Source organism: Pinus tabuliformis, chromosome X (assembly GCF_031772625.1).
Source record: "Pinus tabuliformis cultivar Carrire ecotype Pingquan chromosome X, CPIR1, whole genome shotgun sequence".
In the NCBI taxonomy this organism is placed as follows: Eukaryota; Viridiplantae; Streptophyta; class Pinopsida; order Pinales; family Pinaceae; genus Pinus; species Pinus tabuliformis.
The window spans coordinates 771,434,877-771,453,963 of NC_142308.1; the positions used below are offsets into that span (position 1 = coordinate 771,434,877).

Sequence of the window (19,087 nt, forward strand, 5' to 3'; positions counted from 1 at the left end):
ATAAAAGTACTATTCGATTCGGAAAAGGGACAAAGTTGTCACCCCGATTTATAGGACCGTTTAAAGTCGTGGAAAGAGTTGGACCTGTTGCCTATCGTCTTGCCCTGCCACCTCACCTGCATAGAATTCATAATGTATTTCATGTTTCTGTATTAAGACATTATATAGCTGATCTATCTCATAACCTCCAGTGGAAAGAATTGCAGGTATCGGACGAGGGAGTCATAACGGTCGAACCGTTACGTATACTGGAACGTAGAGTTCGACAGCTGAGGAACCGTCTGGTGGACCAAGTTAAGGTCCAATGGGACAAGTATAGTCCTGGATCAGCAACTTGGGAAAATACAGAGGACATATGTCAGAGATACCCTAATTTATGTCCATTTTGAAGAACTTTACACTATGTTTAGTATGTATTTACTTCACTACAATCAGAGACTCAGAAACATTTTGAATGATTATGGATAAACATGAAACTTTATGGCATAATATATGTTTAAATTCCTGCTGGTACATGGATACCAAAACAATATATGTGGTTCATTTTACTAAATTATAGTTGTTAAAGTAAAGTTAAGATAGTTGAAAAAAAAAAAAAAAAAATTGATAGAAATGAAGATATTATAGATATGATTTATTTATTTTTGTCAATATGATCAATGGGATAGAAATCAGGAAGTGAATACATTCTAGATGAACGTCAAAAGACATGCATGGAATATGGCAAAATATGTTGTATTATAGTATCATAGGTGAATTCATGAGGGAATAATATGTGAGTTATTTTGAATATGCTGATGCACATTTTATCAATGCATGGATAAGCGTCTGATTGCAGGTAATACACAGTTACCAGGATGACCACGTGACGACAGAACCTCAGAACAATTAAAGCTCCAAGTGATTCTATGATAGGGTATTAACCCTAGATCCTACTAGGAGGGGTGGAGGTGTTGCCCACCGTTTATCCTTCGAACCCTGGAGTCATGGGAGGACTGTGCGGATCACGCTCCCCTAGACGTGTGATGATGACTGCCGGATGCTTACTGGGAATCAGGTCGGTATAGCCGACGCTGTCACCTTAGAGTTTATGAATGGTCAGGTCAGTAAAACTGACGCCATGGCATACTCCGGTAGAGGACGGATAGGATGGGAGCAGAAGAGATTAGGGAGGATAGGATGATTTTGAATAGCTTGGGGACCTGGATAGAAAAAGGTCATGTCCATTAAAACCTTGAACCTAAAACTCTAACTTCGGGACGAAGTTTTCAGAAGGGGGGGTGTATGTAACGGCCCATCTAAACTGATCCACTATATAAAGTTTTAAACTTTATAATAAAACAAATATGATGAATTTTAAATAATAAATATGTTTAAGTTTTATAAATATAATTTAAACTTTATAACATATATAAATTAAATTTTATAAAATATATAATTTAAACTTTATAACATATATAAATTAAAACTTTAAACTAAACTACATGCTAAAAATACCAAAAATCAAATGAAGGACCCTTTTACAAAGGGGGCGCTTAAAATCAACTGAATATTTATAACAGAGCGCATTTGACAGGGAAAATATCTGAGAGCATAAATGCGTGGAGGGCGTGTCGGGACGAGGGAAGGCGGTGGCTGCAGGTAGGAGGGCGGCTACCGCCAGGCCCGCAGATAAAACCGGAGGCCTGAACCGAGAGAAGGGGGGGAAAACAAGAGAGGAGCAGAAAGAACCAGAAGCAGAAATTCACCAGGAGAAAACCAGGAGGAAGATAATTATCCATTGGAAGAGCTTTAAGCCGTCTGAGGTTCTGGGCACGGAGGGACAGAGAGCTTCTGTTGAGAAGCTTTCTGGATTGAGCAACTAGGTTTGCTCAGTCTGGTTGGGTGGTATTGGTCTCCCGGAGATTGGATCAAAATAGCCACGACATCATCAGCAGAATCACCAGTTCAGTAGCAGAATCAGCAGCAGTTAAGGTAAGTACAAACTTAAATTCTTCAGGCTTTCTGTATTTCAGATTCTGGTTACTGTGTTTGGTCCTTACAAAATGGCTACACTACCCTTCTAGTCATGCATATTGATATAGCCATCAGAAGCTAACTAGTTGCAACAATAAGGTGGTATTCAATCAACACAACATAGAAAATTTTAAATCAACATAAAACAGATCACTTTTTTTTAAAGCATCCTTTACACCATCAAGGGAAATTGCTTGTACAAAGTTTAATAATGTTGTTTATGGAAAAACACTGGGGAAGGCTTTGTTTTCTGTTTTCTTTCTAGGACGAGAAGAAGAAGACAAGATAATAAAAGAGGACAGTTTTAGGAATCTCCAACAAATGACCACAAATGAATGAAAGGGATTGCTAAGTACAATATACAAATACATTGTGTATAATAGGAGAAGATAATTATAGTAATCTCCAACAAATGGCCACAAATAGGTGAATGGGATGGCTAAGTACAATAATATGAATACACTATGGGAATGCTTGTGGAATATGATGCTCGACCCCAACCTAAAGCCTATGTGCATTGTGAACCCACTTGAAACTGGCTCTGAGGGATCCAAGTGTGTACATCTAGTGTTGTAGTGTATATGGGTTGGAGTGCCATTGGTCCTTATTTTATTCTTTTCATCTAAGCTGCTAAGGGTTGGTTAGCAATGTTTTTTTGTAAAGATTATTTTTGAATTTTGAAATAAAGAACATTGGGCACTTTTGATGGATTCGCATGTTAAAAGTAATTTTTTTAACAGCATGGTGGATCGAACTCTAGGTGAACCGCCTTTGTTTCCTAACCAAAATACGTAGTTTGTTGGAAATACATTGACCTTGTGACTATATGTGCTCAAGTTGATTCATGGGTTCGTAATGGATATGCCAAGATACAAGGAAATGTTGAGAAACATCAACTAAGAGTGTTTATATGAGCGTTAATGGTTTATCAATAGTTTTTTTTGCAATGTCATCATTGATTGTTTTTAGCTCTTCAAAACCAAAAAATCTTATGCAAGAATTTTGGGGTTATGAGTTTCAGGGCTTGCTTTTTATTTGTTCTGGTGTTTTTTGGGTTCTTTGTTTTTTCCAGACAATTTAGGGGTGTTGGGTGGGTGAGATTGCTGGGTTGCAACTGTGGTTTCATTTTTATCATTCTTGCATCCAATGTACCTCACATGTGTGTTATCTTGAGAGTGACTTCTAAGCTCTAGAGGGTTTATTGACCACTGATAATTTCCATGAATCTTGTGCATTATCTAAGAATATTTGTATTTATTCTCTGTATGTAGAGTCTAAACACCCTTTAGGCGGATTAGAAATTGTGTGTACAGGAGGTAACTAAGAGTTAAACTGGGCCATCTCCAAACGTATCACCTTGCCTTTTCTCTATAATTTTTTAATTTTCAAAGGACAAGGTGGAAGTGTAATTTTCTTGATGTGCTAATCTAAGAGAATTCTCATCATGGTAGCTAATTCTAGGTTTCAATATCAAGTCCTTTAATTGTTGGAGTAAGATAATTTGATGACACTAGGTGCCTGGAGGAATTCTGGATCTTGCGATGCGCTGTTGGCTGTAATAACTCAATACATTTCCTGCTTGCTTTAAGCATTATAAATTTAATTAAATAAAAAGGCTAAGTTGGTGACATGGACTTCCAGAGATGAGGAGGTAAACTGCTTGGGATTTTGTTGCTTATGACAACCATGAAGGCTGGTAGGTGGCATCACAGAGATTGGCTTGCAAGACTTGGCAAGCAGAAACAAATTAATCAGCAGTGACAAGGTCAAGTAACACAAAAAAATATGGAACAAGATGGATAGTTGGGAAACAATTGATTGGCTCAGTAACTTTGGGCCAGAGGGAGATTTTTTTTTTATTAGACCCTGGTTATACCCGGGAAAGGGGGAAACAGTTCGAGGCATCTTTCAAAAGGAAGAGCGCACTGACAAGGAGCGGGAGAACTTAAAGTCTGTGAATGACAGTACACTGTTTAAGGTAGCATGTCATGAAGAAGGTGAGAAGCAGGTACGCAGGAGAATGGACTGGAAATTGCGAGCAGAATAGGAGCGAGTGCTTCATCCTTTAAGTAGCCTCCTCATGCTCTGGAGTCTGGCATGGGAGTGATTGGGCTGCAAGAAAGCTTACAGTGCAGCCCAATCTATGGTTGGGCGGTCATTGGCAGTCCCCAACTCAGCTGGTTAGGCTTATGGTTCAATTGGTCAACCTTATGTTTGCTGGGAGTAAGGAATCACTTCAGTAACAATGTCAGTGACAGGAGAGAGCCATGTGCGTAGTTTTTTCAGGGAATCAAACTCTCCACAAAGGTAAGGAGTAAAACTCTCCGGTTTCCATGAAACATATCTTCAAGATATGTAGAAATTAAGCAAAATATAACTCATTTATCTACCATATATACATTTCAGAAGCTCAGGTGGTTTACTGGGGTAGGAAAATATGTTCTATGGTTTGAAAGTCCAAAGGATTACTGGCAGTCAGATGGCTATTTCATTACGAGTTGAGCCTTGCTGATTGTAATTTTATAAATTGCAATGATCTCCATCAGTGTGGTTTTTGTTTCTTAGCCATTTTACTGGGTTTTTGGTTTGGTACCAAAGATATGGTCACCATAGCTTCGTTGCTATGTATCTACGTATTTTCATAAATAGTTGTCTGATACATGGGTCAAATTCGTTTTGAGGAATGTTCTTTTGATTTTGGACATATTTACTGCTTGATATCAAATAATGATATTCTGTTAGATGTAGGCTCATTCTATTTTTAATGTGAGGGTTTAGAACCCTTCGTTGATGAATGGGCTGAAGCTTATGTTGGTGGTCATTTCAGTCATTGACGTTAGAAGTGATGGATCAATGATTTTTTTAGGGGAAAGTGCACTTTCTATTCACCAAGTTGACTTGTCATCGGAATACCATCTACTTAAGCTAGTGTCTATCTTGTAATCTTCTTTGTGTCTACACAAATTGGAAAAGTTTAGGGTAGAGTGATTAATTGTCTCCTTACCTAGTATGCAATCCTCCCATTCAACGATAGACTGTAGTACTCAATAGAATCACAATCATAAGAGGAACAATTTTGGGCAACATCATTGAATGTTTTCTGAGTGCTATGTAATGGGATGACTAAACTAGACTAATATTGTTCACATTGCATGATCAGAAGTAACCTCTTGGGTTTCAAAAGCATCATAGTGTTGTTCACATTGCATGCTTAGAAGTAATCTCTTGGGTTTCAAAAGTATCGTAGTATTAAATTCTACCATCCTCATTCCACACAACAAATTTCTTGCTCTGTCTTTCCTTAGGGTGTACTCTATTTTATGACAACATTTTCTTCATCTACTCACAGGCATTAGATTTTATCTCACCCACCCACAGACTAGCTGCATCCAAGTATTCTTAATTCTGTGACTAACCATGTGAGCGATAATACCCATTTGTTCAATGTATATGTATTATGGATGTCTTTCAAGCTATGTAATTCTCCATATATCATTTCTGCACTGAAAATTATTATTTTTTTGGACCCCTATTCTGAAATTGAACATATGCAGGACCAGGCAGTCTTTGGAGAATGCATAGTATGGTAAATTGCAGCAAAACAAGTATACATGAAAAATCGGTATATGTATGTCACTTCATATCTTTTCCTTTGTAAACAAATACTTGCTCATTACTTTGTTAATTGCTGAGATGGAGGGCAGAAAATGAGATGGTCTGTAGATACTCCCATTTAAATTGTTGGCCCTCATCTGAATATATAAATGTGGCAATGCTTGGTGATGTTGATGTTGAAAGTTGAAACTTGAGGAAAGTGCTACTATTCTTATTTAATGCTGGGGTGCTTCTGTTCTTATTTAATGCAGCATTGGTGGTTGGATACCATATTTCAAACCAAGTGCATATTTAAATCCCCATTGCCTTCTCTTCAAATTAAGAACCATAAATTCAGCGTTTCCTTGAAGGATAATGCTCACTGTGATGTTTGTGTCTGATCGAACAATATATATAGTTGTTCTTTTGTTTTATTAATGAGCATAGAAGTGCTGGGAATGTTTTGAAATGAAATAACCTTATTTAATGGTTGGAAATCAATGTATTAGAAACTGGGTTCTCTGGATAGGCCACACATAAAATAAATAACTGAAAGCATAACACAGAGACACAGGTTATTGTTAAAGAATTTATATGCATTGTTGTAATCTGTCATTCAAGGAATTGCAGAGACACCAGTTGAATTTATTAATTCCACAAAGGATCCGTGTTGGTGAAATGGAGAGGCCATAGGCATATTACATTTACAGATCAACTTGACTCCTTGGACAATGTCTTTCTGCTAACAGACTCCAGAGAGATTTCCTTTGCCTATATATTCATACCTCTACATTGAACACATTTTCTTTAGCGTCTTGCCCCTCTGAGCTTTCTCCTTGTGGTTTACAGTGACCTTGTATATAGACAATCAAAGCCAAACTTTGTTCTAATGAATTCAATGATAGATTTTTATCTATTCTTCTTCTTTCTTTTGAATAGAATATGTTTTATATTTATAGGAAAATATTTACAAACAATAGAGAATAAAAAGAAAGAAAGTGAAAAGGCATGTAGAATGGACAACATAACTTCCTCCCACAAGTTCCTAAAACTTAGATAGATCCTAAATAAGCTATGGGATCTAAAGATTGGACATCTTGAAGTGTCCTTGAGCAAGAGCTGAGGGTTACCTCATCCCTCCACATAGAACAAAATGCAAACAATGAGCTATCTTGAAAGTGAAACATGTGCAGAACTATGTGAATGGTTGTTTCAAAACTTAATGTATTTTGGTTTTATGTGAAAGTTATGTTCTTGTTGGAGATAGAGTAGATTACCAGGAATATTGGCTTGTAAGAGTTTCTGCCTATTTACTATTGATTGATACCTTTAACTGACTTCATGGAAGTACCCATCCTTTAATAAATACAATATAAAATTCGTTGGGCTGAAGCTGGTTCATTTGTCACTGCATTAAAGTTAATTGAAGCATGCTTCTATATATGGACTGCGTTCAAATGCCTCCTCCACAATGCTTGGAAGATTCCCATAGAGATGTTTTGGGGAAATGCAATTGACTTCACCAAGCTTATGATGAAGAAAGTGTTATAAGGGACATATGGGTAAATTTGTGCAATGCGTACTATCTCCTTGGTTCTTGTTTTGTATGAAGCATGTTGACCATCAATCCTAGAATGGATGCAGTAGGCATCAAAAACTACAATGGGAACATAACATATTGTTTTGATAATTGTTGGAGGCCAACTTGCAATCTGAACATTGCATGAATTTAGGCTCCAACAGAAACATCAACCCTACATTCTAATCTATTCCAAGTAGCTAAAGCATTTACAATATTGTCACATTGTAACTCTCTTTAGGCTTATTTTGAAAACCCTAAACTCCTTGAACACATGAGGAGGTTGACCTTGATTATATTTTTCAGTGAGAATCTAGAAAGCAGGAACTTTTTATTCTCCCCAGATTTTGCATTGTTGTGATTGTGGCACAACCTATTTTCCACCCCTGTTTTTTTTGTGGCATGGCCTGTGCCTTATTGCATAAGCTACATTATTCAATAAGCATATTCAAAAATAAAACTAGTGGCATAAATCATAATTCCAATAGGATGTATTTAAATATTACACTGTATTCTCTCTTTCTCCAGATCCAGGTGATAATTGGAAGACAGCCAGAACCCAACTGTAGGTTGGACAGTTTTCCTTTGAAAGAGTAGTGTCATTCCGATAAGAGGAGGGAAACATAATTATTCTTCTAGTTATTTGAAGTTTCTAAATAGAAATAGAAAGTACCAAAGTGAGGCCTGCAAGCAAACCATCAAGTCAATATAGATTCGTATTCAAGACTAAGGTTATGATCATCGGCATGTCTCAACATGCTTTCTTTGACTACCACGTGGCACCTCGGTGGCCACTGAATTTTTTGGAGCAAGTCCAAATTACACTCCACAAGAATCGAACCTGAAACTTCTTACCAACAAATATCCACATACACCATTGCGTCAAAGGTGGGCCTTTTACTAAAGGACCCACCATATATTTATTTAAACATTAACGGGGTAGAGTATTGGGGTAAGGGACCAAGGGCTAGCCCTAGCCCCAGTGATCGCGCCCACAAGGACTAGGGGCAAGACCGGGGGCCAGGGCTTAGCCCGCCCCCTCAACCTTAAACATTGGTCAGGCGACCATAGCGCTGAGACCAAGGGACGATATGAAGGGGAGCTAGATCGCGAGGGCCAGCCCAGGTCACATCAAGCGCCCATGTGACCACTGACACGCACAGGAGTTAATGGAGAAATTAATGGTCCCACAATTTGCGCTGGTGATGCACTGATTTGTTGCTCCATTAGCGAAAAATGGGGTGAAAATGTAGGACAATTAGCCAGATTTGGAGAAATTATGGGTCAACTAGCAACAAAACTTGGAAAACTCATAACTTTATCTGTTTTTGGTCTTTTTGGGAGCAGAAAGAGGCTAGACAGGGGTCTTTGATAGCTCTGAAGATGTTGGGGCAGGTTTTGAAGCCATTTGAGCACTATAACTCATTGTAATCACCTTCATTCAACATAATGAAAGAGAGCCAAGCATTGGAAGTTGGACCAAGAGATGTAGCCCAAGAGGGGTGAACTCCTTCATCACTTGTTCTTTTGTGGTTATATTATGGTTTTATTCTCTACAATTTTCTGCAATTTATGAGTTAGATTCATGTTTTAATATTTGTATGAATTCAACTTGAAGATTCATAAAAACTCATTTTATTAACTTGCAATTTACATAATCCTTAAGCAGTTTCATATACAAATCAAGTTTGGTATCGGAGCATAAGTTTTCTTTGCTGCTATGACGATTTAATTGTTTGCAAGTGTTTCTGATGCTTACAAGGTTGAAGCTTAAGAAAGGAGAAGGTAATCTTGTGGGTACGGGTTCTCAATTTGGGACAAGGTCAAGGAGAGCACATTTGCCATAATCTCCACCACAAGTTTCACCTCAATTTGTTCCTGAAGCTTCAGTAAGCATGTCTAATGGAGGAGATAATAATATGTCAGAGTATGAGAAGGCTTTAAGAAAAGCTTTCTTTGACATGACCCACATGGTGAAAGTTCTCTATGAAGAAAGAAATTCAAGATTGCAGGGTGAGAGCTCCAAGCCTTCAAAAGGAGAGGGTTCTCTTGGAGGAAAAGGAGGAGATGAGCACAAGCCTTTAAAAGGGAATGGTGACAAACCACTATCTTCTTCACCATCATCTTCACCTCCATCCTCACCTTCATCATCATCATCTTCCACAACAACCCTTTCACAAGAGGTTAGTGCAAAAAGCCCCTCAGAGAAGGAAGGTGGCCAAGTCTGCACGTTTTGTCCGCATGATGAAGTAGATGAGGTTCTATCAGCGCCAAAGTCCAAGGATCTGAAAGAAGAAAGACCAGGAGTCTAATAAGACACCTAAAGAATTAGGAAAGAGTTTAAGAGCATGTTTGTCCCTCAGTTGAAATATGAGGAAAATGGTAAGCATTTACATGCAGTTTCTTTACATGAAAATGTTGATTTAATCTCTTTTGCAGCCTTTGAGAAGCATAGAAAAGGCATAGGAACAACGTTCTTGTCCAATATGGGTTACAAGGGAGGAGGCTTTGGAGTGAACAATCAGGGCATTATCCATCCAATTGAGGCAAAGGAGAGACCTCGATATTAAGGTTTGGGCTATGTCGAAAAGGGAGAATGGTCTTCCAGTGATATCTCTTGGGTATCATGATCTTTTTGTCATAAGAGAGGACATGACGAGGAAAATTGTTGGGATTTTCATCCGGAATTGGTACCAACTTGGTTTCTAAAGCAAAAGGACTACATGAAATGCAAGACCTCTCCAAAGAGAGATGAGCAAGTTGAAGCAGAGACTAAGACAAGTTCTTCTCACCATTCAAGTCTCTCGTGTAAGAAGCATGGTTCAAAGGATAACAAGGGAAGGTATAAGCCTCACTTAAATAGTTTCTTTGATTTTGAGCCACATAATCAATTGAATAAAGTTTTATGGAATATGGTTCCATGCACTTTCTATCATTCACATAACCATAGTGTGAAGAAGTGTCAGCAAAGGAAAGAGTTGCTTGAATGTGGGAATGAAACAAGGAAGAAAAACTCTCTTCTAGGTTCGAAGACAATGTCATCAAGCAGCAAGCACAAAAATTTATGCACCCATTGTAATATTAGTGGCCATTGGGTCGAGAAGTGCTGGAAATTGCATCCGCAACTTCATCCTAGGAAAGGAAAGCAAGACAAGGTAAGACAAGCTAAACATCACCATGTCGACAGTGTTCGAGGTGAGAAAATTTTCAATTTGTTTAAGTTTCCTTTGATTGACGACCGATGAAGGAATATGTTTGTTTCTTCAAGAACAGTTGGTTTTTCTACAAATTCTGGGAAATTGCAGCAAGATGGTGTCTACAACAACAAGACAATGTCTCTAGAATCAAGGAAAAAGATCAGTTTTCATGAAAAGCTCAAATTGTTGAATTCAGTAATAAAAGAGCTTTTGGGATCCAAAATCTTCCAATGGGGAGGAGTGATTTGATGCTAAAAAATATGCTCAAAAATGAAATTTTTTAGATTGAAGCAAAACATGAATGATCGCGTAGATCTCGTCTACTTGAATCCAGCGCAACTCGTTTCATAGAAAACAGACGTCGTATGCTCCCGGAAATGAGTTCTGATCGTTTTGGCAAGCAGGCAAAATTATGTGCACGACTACCCAGTCAACAGTCTGTAATGCTGACGTGGCATACTCACTGGGCCTGCCGAGTTGGCATATGACTGGGCTTCAAAAATGGCCAATGACATCGCGCCACTTTTCATATTCTTATTTGTGCTGAGTTGGTGATTATTTATTGGTCAGTTTGTTGTTGGTTAGGTGGAGTAACCGGAGGCCGCCACATGGCCCAGCCATAGGATGCCACGTGGTGCCTCAGTGGCCATGAAATTTTTTGGGGCAAGTCTGAATTTTACTCCACAGGAATCGAACCTGAAACCGCTTACCAACAAATATCTGCATACACCATTGCGCCAATGTGGGCCTTGTGTAAAGGACCCACCATATGTTTATTTAAACATTATTGGGGTGAGTATTGGGGTAAGGGGTCGAGGGCTAGCCCCAGCCCCGGTCGCCACGCCCACAAGGACTAGGGGCGGGACCGAGGGCTAGGGCTTAGCCCCGACCCCCCCAACCTTAAACATTGGCCTTGCGACCATAATGCCGAGACCAAGGGTTGATACGAAGGGGAGCTAGACCGCGGGGTCCAACCCCAAGTCACGTGGAGCGCCCATGTGACCACCGGTGCGCACATGAGTTAATGGAGAAATTAACGGTCCCATAATTTGCACCGGTGGTGTGCCAATTTGTTGCTCCATTAGCGAAAAATGGGGCGAAAATATAGGACAGTTAGCCAGACTTGGCGAAATTGTGGGTCAACTAGCAGCAAAACTTGGAAAGCTCATTACTCTCTCAGTTTTTGGTCTTTTTGGGAGTAGAAAGAGGCTAGAAAAGGGTTTTTGATAGCTATGAAGCCGTTGAAGCAGTTTTTGAAGCCATTTGAGCACTGTAACTCATTTTTGTCATCATCTTTTAGCATAATGAAAGAGGGCCAAGCATTGGAAGCTGGACCAGGAGACGTAGCCCAGGAGGGGTGAACTCCTTCATCATGTTTTGTTTTGTGGTTACTATTATGGTTTTATTATCTGCAATATATCAATTAAATTCATGTTTTAATGTGTATAAATTCAACTTAAAAAGCCATAAAAACTCATTTTATTAACTTGCAATTTACATAATCCTCAAGTAGTTTCATATACAGACCAAGTTTGGCCTTAGAGAATAGGTTTTCTTTGCTCCTGTGAGGATTTAATTGTTTGCAAGTGTTTATGATGCTTACAAGGTTGAGGCTTAAGAGAGGAGAGGGAAAGCTTGTGGGTATAGGTTCTCAATTTGGGACAAGGACAAGGAGAGCACATTTGCCACAATCCCCACCATAAGTTTCACCTAAAGTTGTTCCTGAAGCTTTAGTAAGCATGTCTCATGATGGAGGAGTTGATAATATATCAAAGGATGAGAATTCTTTCAAAAAAGCATTCCTTAACATGACCCACATGGTGAAAGTTCTCTATGAAGAGAGAAATTCAAGATTGAAGGGTGAGAGCTCCAAGCCTTCAAAAGGAGAGGGTTCTTCTGGAGGAAAAAGAGGAGATGATGACAAGCCTTCAAAAGGGAATTATGATGAACCACCATATTCTTCACCATCATCTTCACCTCCATCCTCACCTTCATCATCATCCTCTTCGAAAACAACCCTTACACAAGAGGCTAGTGCAGAAAGCCCCTCAGAGAAGGAAGATGGCCAAGTCTGCACCTTTTGTCCTCATGATGATGAGGATGAGGTTCTATCAGCACCAAAGTCCAAGGAGCTGAAATAAGAAAGGCCAAGATTCCAAGAAGACACCTCAGGAATTAGGAAGGAGTTTCAAAGCATCTTTTTCCTTCAGTCAAAAGATGAGGAAAATGGTAAGAATTTACATGCAGTTTTTTTATATGAAAATGTTGATTTAAGCTCTTTTGCAACCTTTGAGAATGTTAAGATATGGTATGTTCTATGCTTATAACACTTTACTTGTTTTTCTTATTATATTCCACAGATTAGCAATCACATATACATAAAGTAAAGTGCAGATAGAACGTTAAACGATTGACAGAAAACAAGCCAAGACAAGAGACAAGATGTGGCGGCTAGCCAGGGACAAACCCCACAATGTGTGGGGAAACCCTTTGATCAAATCTTCTTTTATCTTCAATAATTCAGCAGAGAGAAATAGTACAATAAATCTAATTTATATCAGCAGTAGCAAACCCTAGATCAGCAGCATCAGCATGAGCGGCGTCATCATCAAACTAGGGCAGACGATATCTCACAAACCGACTGTCGGATCGGCTTGATTCCACCACCAAAAGTTGCGGTTTCCAGAGGAGGTTCAGATGAACCTATAGCATAGTTCAGATGAGGATATCTTCTAGTCCACGCAGGTCAAACTTTACTTCTGCAATTGCAGCTTCAATTTCAGCAGCTTCCTTCAAACTAGGGCAGTCGATATCTTGCAAACCGTCCGTCGAATTGACTTGATTCCACCACCAAAAGTTGCCGCTTTTAGAGGAGGTTCAGATGAACCTACAATGCAGTTCAGATGAGGATATCTTCTAGTCCACGCAGGTCAAAATTTACTTCTGCAGTTGCAGCTTCAGTTTCAGCAGCTTCCTTCAAACTAGGGCAGTCGATATCTTGCAAACCGTCCGTCGGATTGACTTGATTCCACCACCAAAAGTTGCGTCTTTCAGAGGAGATCCAGATGGACCTACAGCGCAGTTCTAAGGAGGAGATCTGATGGTCAACGCTGGTCAAACTTTGGATCTGCAGTTACAGCTTCAGGTTCAACAGCTTCCGACTTCACGTGTGAGAGAGAGACCCTTTTCTGCGAAATAGAGAAGAGACTCTTTTCTGCGCAGTAGAGAGAGAGAGATGTGATGAGATGAGTGAGTCCAAATGAGGAAAATTCCTCCTATATTTATACACAACGTTGGTGTTTGAATAGATGTGACTGTTGGGCTTCTGAGCCTACATGAGTTGTAGGTCGGCTTGATAATAATTCCATAATCAAAATAAATTCATATCTCCATGAATACTTATCGGAATCGGATGATCTTTATATCAATCCTACACCTCTCGACGAGAAGAATCTAATAAAAATATTATCAACCATGAATAAGATGACCCACATGAAGTTTTGCCCTGGTTGCCAATTTTAACACTCCCTCTAAACTAGGGAGAACTTCATCTGCAATCTGTTTATTGGTCGTTATTATTCATCCATCAAATGCACTGCCCTGTACAGCCTGACCCTTGCCCTGCTCTGCTCTATTCTTCCTGTTCTGCTTTGTCTTGTTCTGCCCTGTACTGATCTGTACTGTTCTGCTCTGTTCTGCTCTACTCTTGCATTGTTCTGTTCTGCTCTGCTTTTATCCGAATTATGAAGAAGAAGAAATGATCGAGGATGTATCATACTAACTCAAAGTCAGTCTCAGAGTATGTACCACTGGTCGCAAACCAGTCTCAACCAACCCGAAGTCAGCGTCATAGTGAGTACAACTCCACTGGTCCCAGACCAATATCATCCTCCACTGACTCAAAGTCAGTCTCAGAGTGCATACCACTAGTCCCAGACCAGTCTCAACCAACCCGAAGTCAGCTTCATAGTAAGTACCACTCCTACCACTGGTCCCAAACTAGTATCGCAGTCTCAGAGAGTGTACCACTGGTCCCAGACCAGTCTCAACCGACCCGAAGTCAGCGTCATAGTATGTACCACTCTCACTGGTCCCAGACCAGTACTGCACTGACACGAAGTCAGTCTCAGAGTATGTACCACTGGTCCCAGACCAGTCTCAACCGACCCGAAGTCAGTGTCATAGTATGGTACAACTCCTACCACTGGCCCCAGACCAATATCATTGATCCCAGATCAATGGAGGTCATCCTAGCGTAGGGAGTATGGTAGACACAACGATGTGTCCATCGGTACTACTATGGTCCCTAACATCATTTCCCTGCTCATTGATCAGATGAGAGGTACTTCCCATGAGTCCTAGACTGCATGGGTAGGATGCCTCGACAGGAGAACTAATCAATCCTGTCCTCACATGAGAACACATCAATCCAGGCTGCCATGGAGAACACATCAATCCAGGCCTCACAGGAGAACACATCAATCCTGCTACAGTTGCCATGGAGAACACATCAATCCAGACCTCACAAGAGAACACATCAATCCTGCTACAGTCGCCATGGAGAACACATCAATCCAGGCCTCACAGGAGAACACATCATCCTGCTACACAGGAGAGCAAATCATCCTGTTCCACAAGAGAGCGAATCATCTTGTCCCACAAGAGAGCGAATCATCTTGCCCCACAAGAGAGCGAATCATCTTGTTCCAGTGCACACCACCAGGGGAGGGTGAGTCACCCTGTGGTTGTATGTTGCTCCAGTAAGAACCGCAAGTCCTCAGAGCTCCCAGAGCTCAATGTATGCAACATGCAGGACCCTTGTACAAGGGTTTCTTGACGACTCCAAGTCGTTTGGGAAAATCACAGATTAGATCTTTCCTCGGGGCTTTGACAAGGTGTATCGACCTGTACATCATCTTAATGTGATGGAGCCTCCTTGCTCATTGACTTACCATATCCCAGATGATGTCTATCTGCTGGAGCAATCGACGAATACGGGATTCCTCAGTAATCGAATCCCACCTCTAGTTGTTACAGAGAATCACAGTGGTATGTGTTCAAACAGCTCATTGAAGAGCTTTCCCAACCAGGCAGCTTCATACGAGATCATACTCGTAGATATGTATCTAGTCTCAGTGATGCTTATGGCAACCGACTTCTGCTTCCTGCTCATCCATTATATCGAAGCAGAATCCAAAGAGAAACAACACTAAAAGTGCTCCAGTGATCCTCCACACTACTTGCCTAATCAGCATTCGAATAATCATGCAGTGTATCTCAATCCATGAGAGATTGTGTCCTAAAGACATCTCAGAAGATTCTTGGCACCAATCTAGTGAAGCTCAACTAAATATGAGCTCACAATGCTAACTGCAAAACATATGTTCGGACGGAGGTTCACCAAGAAAATCAACGCGAATGAGTTTTTTTGAAACTCAGAGGCATTTCCCAAATCTGGTTCGACATCACTACCATATAACTTCTGAAAGTTAAGATCCTCGAGGTAGTCACAAGCTTGCAGTCCATCATACCAAATCTTTTCAGAATCTTCACCACATATTTTACTTGAGATAGGAAAATTTCCCTTGGCTTCTGCCACACTTCAAGTCCTTGGTTCTTCATTTCAAATTCAGAAGCCAACTCCCTCTTACATTTGTGAATGAGAGGGTATGCACTTCTTAGAAAGAGGTCATCCACGTACAGCACCAGTCTGAGAGGTTTGTCATCTTCAACCTTAAAGTAAAGGTTAGGATCGGCTTCACTCCTAGTGAATCTCAGCTTCATCAAGTAGCTATCGATCCTCTCATACCATGCTCAGGGTGCTTGCTTCAGCCCATAGAGAGCCTTCTTCAACCTGCATACATGAGATTTTCAATCATAAATCTCAAATCCTTCAGGTTGCTCCACATAGACCTCTTCTTTGATCGAACCATGCAAAAACACGGTCTATCCATCTGATGTAGGTTCCATCCTTGTGAAGCCACAAGGGCTATGATCAAGCGGATGGTCATATATCTAGCAACAGGTGCAAATATCATAGTCTATACCTTCCTTCTGGGAGAAACCACGAGCAACAAAACGAGCCTTATACTTTTCCGTACTTCCATCTGTTGCATGCTTTATCTTGTAAAGCCATTTGGAAGTAACAACTGTCTTGTCCTGGGGTCTGGGAACTACTTCCCAGACATCATTCTTCATAATAGACTCATATTCTTCGGTGTTAGCATCCTTCCATACTTGATGCTTGACGGCATCTGAGAATGATGAAGGCTCATTTTGTATGATCGTGCTCATGATGGTCAGGTATCCCTGATACCTGTTAGGTTTCTTACTTTCACGAAAGGTTCCTTGGGGTGCAGCATGTCCTTCAGCATCATCAAGTATCCCCCTAAGCCATGAAGACCTCTTCCTAGAAGAGGAAGGCTCATGTGGATGAGGATCAATCGAATCCATGGGTTCTTCTACATCAGGCATTGATTCATCATCCTTTTCTTTCGGTTCCCTGGTGTCGACTTCTTGAGAGCTCCTCAAAGTCAGAAGATTGTCCACCTTGCTGAGAGCCATATCTTCGTCAAAGGTGACATCATGACTAATCACGACTTCCCTTTGACCGGTAGTGAACATTTCTTTAGGAGTCTTGGAACCCAATGCTTGATAAGGGCATCGATTTTGTACATATATGGCGGTGTTTGTAGTTTCAGCCCATAGAAACTTCGGAAGTCTTTGATCATGTAGCATGGCCCGGACAGCTTCCACAATCATACGGTTCTTCCTTCCCGCCAGACCATTCTGCTTAGGAGTATGTGGTGTAGTAGTCTCCCTCTTAATGCCAGCCTTAGATATGCCTGAGTGAACCAACTGTAATATATTGGAGGTCTTGCTTTGGCTTGAGGGGAATGGTCCCCTTTTGAGCTTTCCTTCGGCACATCCTAGACATACACCTTCTTTCTCTACTCGGAATTTGGGCATCCCTGTCACCATTTGTCTTACACCGAGTATAGCTTTATAATGAAGGGGGCCAAACCTCCGATGCCAAAGTTCGGACTAAAGAGATGTGTCATAAGACATGATACCTAGCGGACTTCCATCGACCTAATATAATGAATCAACACGAAACCCAAGAGTAAAGGCATCTTTAACATTATTTTTTTATACACATACCTTGCCATTGCTGAAGGTTACCTTGTAGCCTTTGTCTTCCATTGCCGAGATGGAAACTAAGTTCTTTTTGAGGTCAAGTGCATTTAATACATCCTGGAATTTCTAGCCTTCTTGAATGGTTGTCCTCTTCCTCGATTCCCAGCTCTCCTCTTACCTTTGCTATTAAATTTTTCATTCCTTTGATTACCATCAGAGGGATTTTGATCGTCGTCCCGGTGTGAGTCCTTTCTATCAGGGCACTCCCTTGCATAGTGACCTGCTTTATCGCAAATGTAACATCATCATTTTCTTCCACCCTTAGGTCCAACCTTTCCTTTTGATTTAGTCCAGGAATTATTTCTTTTCTTAGCATGAGAAGAAAAGGCAGCGGGAGGACCTTTAGGCATGGGCATTTCTTGCTCTTCTTCCCTTGTTTCTTCTTGAATGCATCTAGCCATTAATTCCTCGAAACCAGGAATTACATTATTGTTCAGAAGAGTAGTCCTAAACACGTACCATTCGGATGGTAATCCTCCAAGAGTCGTGAGTGCCATTTCCCTGTCAGTAATAGCCTCCCCAATAGATAGGAGATCGTTCTTGATCTCGGTTATTCTTAAGAAGTATGCTTGCATACTCTCATCTTTACCCTTCTTAGCCATTTTACTGGGTTTTTGGTTTGGTACCAAAGATATGGTCACCATAGCTTCGTTGCTATGTATCTACGTATTTTCATAAATAGTTGTCTGATACATGGGTCAAATTCGTTTTGAGGAATGTTCTTTTGATTTTGGACATATTTACTGCTTGATATCAAATAATGATATTCTGTTAGATGTAGGCTCATTCTATTTTTAATGTGAGGGTTTAGAACCCTTCGTTGATGAATGGGCTGAAGCTTATGTTGGTGGTCATTTCAGTCATTGACGTTAGAAGTGATGGATCAATGATTTTTTTAGGGGAAAGTGCACTTTCTATTCACCAAGTTGACTTGTCATCGGAATACCATCTACTTAAGCTAGTGTCTATCTTGTAATCTTCTTTGTGTCTACACAAATTGGAAAAGTTTAGGGTAGAGTGATTAATTGTCTCCTTACCTAGTATGCAATCCTCCCATTCAACGATAGACTGTAGTACTCAATAGAATCACAATCATAAGAGGAACAATTTTGGGCAACATCATTGAATGTTTTCTGAGTGCTATGTAATGGGATGACTAAACTAGACTAATATTGTTCACATTGCATGATCAGAAGTAACCTCTTGGGTTTCAAAAGCATCATAGTGTTGTTCACATTGCATGCTTAGAAGTAATCTCTTGGGTTTCAAAAGTATCGTAGTATTAAATTCTACCATCCTCATTTCACACAACAAATTTCTTGCTATGTCTTTCCTTAGGGTGTACTCTATTTTATGACAACATTTTCTTCATCTACTCACAGGCATTAGATTTTATCTCACCCACCCACAGACTAGCTGCATCCAAGTATTCTTAATTCTGTGACTAACCATGTGAGCGATATACCCATTTGTTCAATGTATATGTATTATGGATGTCTTTCAA

The 19,087-nt window shown here is 40.2% G+C and overlaps 1 protein-coding gene across 1 annotated transcript in view; it reads left to right on the forward strand.

Moving 5' to 3' along the window:
- The first annotated feature begins 5,465 nt into the window (after nucleotides 1–5,465).
- The window catches only part of LOC149142157 (uncharacterized), an 83,660-nt gene continuing 70,038 nt past the window's right edge, over nucleotides 5,466–19,087 (forward strand). The window contains exon 1 of the mRNA XM_089449921.1: nucleotides 5,466–5,644. The gene's annotated coding sequence lies outside the window, so the exon portion shown is untranslated. The remainder of the gene's footprint in view (nucleotides 5,645–19,087) is intronic.